At 41.5% G+C, this 4,777-nt stretch overlaps 1 protein-coding gene across 7 annotated transcripts in view; it reads right to left on the bottom strand.

Moving 5' to 3' along the window:
- The window catches only part of atp6v1h (ATPase H+ transporting V1 subunit H), a 113,951-nt gene extending 111,854 nt beyond the window's left edge, over positions 1-2,097 (bottom strand). For 4 of the 7 annotated variants that reach the window (XM_048595931.1, XM_048595935.1, XM_048595934.1 and 1 more), the window contains exon 1: positions 1,967-2,097. The gene's annotated coding sequence lies outside the window, so the exon portion shown is untranslated. Of the gene's footprint in view, positions 1-1,881 lie in introns of all 7 variants that reach the window. The other 3 variants (XM_048595932.1, XM_048595933.1, XM_048595937.1) reach the window with 3 other exon arrangements.
- Positions 2,098-4,777: the final 2,680 nt, after the last annotated feature.

Raw genomic sequence — 4,777 nt, 5'->3', positions numbered from 1 at the left:
ACCCTTTCAGAGAGGTCACGACCCTTTCAGAGAGGTCACGACCCTTTAGCATCTTATTACCTCAAACAGATCTTGTCTCATTCTTCTGAACTCCATACAGTATCGGTATAAACTGCTCAATCTCTCCTCATTAGATAAACCCCTCATCTCTGGAATCAGTTTAGTGATCCTTCTCTGAACTGCCTCCAATGCAACCCTTCTCAAGAAGTAAGAGAACCAAAATTTTCACAATACCCCAGGTGCAGTCTCACTCATGTCTTGTGAAATTGCAGCACCATTTCCTCGATATTTATACTCTATTGCTATAGCAATAAATGCCAAAATTCCAAGTCTTCCTTATTAGCTGCTGTACCTGCATACTAGTTTTTTTGTAATTCATGCATGAGGACACCCAAATCCCTCTACAAAGCACTCAGAAAAATCTCTCCATTTAGATAATAAAATTGCCTTTCTATTCCTCTGACTAAAATGGATAACCTCACATTTAGCAACGTTAAACTTCATTTGCTCATTTTTGGCCCATTCACCCTAACCTATCCACAATCATTTGTAAATTTATTTTCTCATTGCACTTACTTTCCCACCTATTTTAGTGGTATCTGTAAATATGGTTATAGTACTTCCTATCTTTGCATCTAAAATCACTAATATGTAGATTGTAAGTAGTTGTGGCCCCTAGAACCCTGTATCACACCATTTTTTCCAGCTGGCAATAAGGAACTAAAGTGTCTCTGCTTTCTGTTCATTAGCCAGTTTTCTGTCCAAGCTAATAAATCACCCTAACATCATGAGATATTAGCTTGTGTATTAACATTATCAAATGCACATTCATTGTATCCAGATAGTTCTCAATCACAGTCAACCAAAAAGCAATTGGATAATCTGCATTTGCAATGGGCCATACCTGGCTAACATTGTTTTGACTGTAGTCTAACCCACCATATTTAATGTGCACAATTCTCAGCATTCCTATTAAGGATGCTAGAGTTCTCAAAGAAGAATCAAAAAGAAATGTCTGTGAAGAAAGGCTGGAAATGAGCAATTTAAATTTTGTATAATTGAGTTTAGATTTCCTTTTTGGTGGACTGCAACAAATCATGGAACCATCAGTATTATTAGGAAATCTTCCCTATACCAGATACAATCATCCTTACTTCAGAGAAAAAGAACAGGTGACCTTATGCAAATAACAAGACAGTACTGTTGCCAAAATACCACTAGATATTTCAGCTCAACAGAAGTGGGTTTTAGCAAGTTAAGAGGAGCAAAAACATGAGCAGCCCAGCGACTGCAGGCCTGGACTGGCAGTCAAGGGGAGGAGAAAGGAGTTGGAGTCCTGGTTACTTCAGAATCACAGAACCAAAACAGGAAACCATTTGGCCCATTGTGGCTACATTGCCTCCTCAAACAAGCGTCATTACCTACTGCCAGTCCCCTGCTTTCTTCCCATAACCATGCACACTATTTCTATCCAAATGATACAAACACTGACGTGTGGAGGGAGGGGGAGAAGAGACGGGACCTGGGCTGGTACAGACACCAAACAGCAGCTGAGGTTGGGAGCAACAGGGTCTGGGCTGGTACAGGTACTAACAAGGAGTGGGATGATAGGTCCCAGGCTGGTGCAGGCTCTGGCAGTGAGTGGAGTTATAGCACACTGACACTGACATTGACACAGATTGGGGTTACTGGGCCCGGACTGGTACAGACACTAACAGCCGCGGTGTGATCTCAATAACAATCCACACGGAAGTAGAGATTTTCTGATGAAGGGTCTAGGCCCGAAACGTCAGCCTTTCTGCTCCTATGATGCTGCTTAGCCGGCTGTGTTCATCCAGCTCTGCACCTTGTCTCGGAAGTGGAGACAAACTGATTACACACCGAGAACGAGCAACAACTCCAGCATCGACGGACCTCAGTGAACCAATTTGAGCGAGTGCAAGTAATACCTTCCTCCGAATCTCACCTGCGGGATCCCGAGCAGTAGCTGTGAAACACTCCAACACTATCCTGTCATGTGACAGGTCATATGATTGTCTCACGTGATCCTACAGTTCTTAAAGGAGCAGGCGCATGCTGGATAATGAGTTTAAGGATCCTCTGAGGGAGGATCCCAGGACTGAACACGTTAAACTCTTGTTTTCTCTCCACAGGTGCTGTCAGACCTGCTGGGTTTCTCCAGTAATTTATGTTGCTTGTTTCCGATCTCCAGAATCCGCAGCTCTTTGTTTTATGTTGTGCACTGTGGATCATAGCTGGTTCTGTATTCTCATCATTTCTCAAGTCATCTAAACTGTTCCTGACAGATTCATTCATCCGATTATTTACAGATTGGGATGCCACATTTTGTCCAATCCACGTGACCAGAGATGGTGGTGGGAGCTAATAATCTTAAAGTTTTTTTAACGGGCATGTCACAAATGGATTTTTCAACCCATGGTGGCTGATTAAACATAGAAACATAGAAGATAGGAGCATGAGGGAGGCCATTCGGCCCTTTGACCCTGCTGTGCTATTTATCACAATCATGGCTGATCTTCCGAACTCATTGGCCTAAACCTGCTTTCACCCCATAACCTTTGATCCCATTTGGCCCAAGTGCTATAGCCAGCTGCCTCTTGAATATATTCAATGTTTTGTCATTAACTACTTGCTGTGGTAATGATTTCCACAGGCTCACTGCTCTGGGTGACGAAATGTCTCCTTATTTCCGTCCTAATTGGTTTACCCCAAATCCTCAGATTGTGACCCTGGTTCTGGACACATCAACCATTGGGAACATCCTCCCTGTATCTACCCTGTCTAGTCCTGTTAGAATTTTATAAGTCTCTACGAGATCCCCCCCTCATTCATCTGAACTCCAGCAAAAACAATCCTAATCTAGTCAATCTCCTCATGTCGGTCTTGCCATCCCCAGAATCAGCCCGATAAATCTTTGCTGCACTCCCTAGAGCAAGAGCATCCTTCCTCAGAAAAGGAGGCCAAAACTCCTTTTAGTTAGTTAGTTAGTTCACAGCAAGCATCAGTGAGGCCATTCAGCAGATCATATCTATGCAAGTCTATGAAATGAATAATCATTTAGTTATCACATCCTGTTGTTGCCTTTGTAGCAGAACATTTTCATTTAATTTACAGAACTACTGAATCTGCAATTCCACCACTCTTCAGACAGCACCTCCCGTTAACAGCTGAAGGAACAGGAGTGCTATGGATTAATGATTGCTGCTCTTTTAGCCAAACAGAAAGTAGGAAAACTGGGTCATTCTTGCAGGCATTGAGGATGCCTTAAAAGATCATTATTTGGGTGTGAGCTGTTCACAATATGTATCAATGATTTGGAGATGGGGATAAAGTAATACTTCCAAATTTATAGATGATACGAAGATGAGTGGAAATGTATCTTGTGAGGAAGATTCAATCCATCAAGCCTGTCTCACCATTCAATATGATCATGGCTGATCAAAGAATTCTTGTCTTTTTATCCACCCCATATCTCCATACACCATCAGTAATCAGAAATTTATCAATCTCGACCTAAAACATACCAAAAGATTGAGCTCCCACAGCCCTCTGAGTAAAAAAAATTCCGATGTAAGTCCTAAGTTGCACTACCCCTTATTTGTAAATTGTGTTCCCTTGTCTCCCTAACTTGGAGAAACATTTTGCTTGCATCTACCCTATCTATCCCTTTCATTATTTTATAAGCTTCTAGAAAACACAGGCCAAGTTTACCCAATCTCTCTTAATAGAACAGCCCCACTATTCTCAGAAACAAGTCCGGTGAACTTTGTTGCACTTCTTTGAAGCAGTAATATCTTTCCTAATGTGATTAGACCAAAATTGCAAATAATACATCAGTGCAATCTAACCAAGCTTTGAAAAAATTGAAGCAAGACTTCACTATTCCCGTACTCAAATCCCCTTGCAATAAACACTAGTATTCCATTAGCCTTCCTAATAACTTACATGTTGGTCTTCAATGAATTATTGACACCTAGATCTGTTTGTACATTGCCTTTTACCAATCTCTTACAATTTAAGAAATATTCTGCACTTATGTTGCTCGTATCAAAGTGGATAACTTCACATTTTCCAAATTATACTCCATCTGCCAATGTTTTTGCCCATTCTGTAAGCGTGTCCAAATCCTCCTGAAGGCATTTTAGATCTTCCTGACAAGACACAGTCCCACTTATCAATTGCAAATCCCCATCCCTAAATCATTGATAGATATTGACCACAGCTGGGACCCAAATACTGATCCTTAAGGCAGCCCACTACTCACAGCCTGCCAATGTGAGAATGTCCTATTTTTTCCTTCTGTGTTTGCTACCTGTAAGCCAATCATTCATCCATGACAGTACATTACTTCCTATTCCATGTGCTTTACATTTTTCTAACCAGTGTCCAGTTGGGGACTTGGTTCTTATACTCTGAATAATACTAATCATGGGCAGAATTTTCTGCGCCAAACAGCAGGAGGATTTCTACATGGGGGAAAGGTTGGGTTTTCTTGCCCGAATACATTCTTTTCAGTTCATTGTGTATGTCTTTAGGGGTAAAATGCCAAAATTAATGCACAATACGTTCTCAAATCTGCCAGGAACTTCTGGGCTTTAATTATCTGCTGCCATCGTTAAAGGCTCCTGGACAGGACTTCATTTTCTGTAACTCAGGAGCATTACTCAACATCTGTTCATCACTCCCACCCACCCTTAGAGACAAGAGATCAGGCTCCATACTTTAGCAATGCCTCCCTAGAATTTTCATGATGTTC

This window comes from Rhincodon typus, chromosome 4, assembly GCF_021869965.1.
Source record: "Rhincodon typus isolate 14 chromosome 4, sRhiTyp1.1, whole genome shotgun sequence".
In the NCBI taxonomy this organism is placed as follows: Eukaryota; Metazoa; Chordata; class Chondrichthyes; order Orectolobiformes; family Rhincodontidae; genus Rhincodon; species Rhincodon typus.
This window is presented reverse-complemented; position numbering and strand designations above follow the sequence as displayed.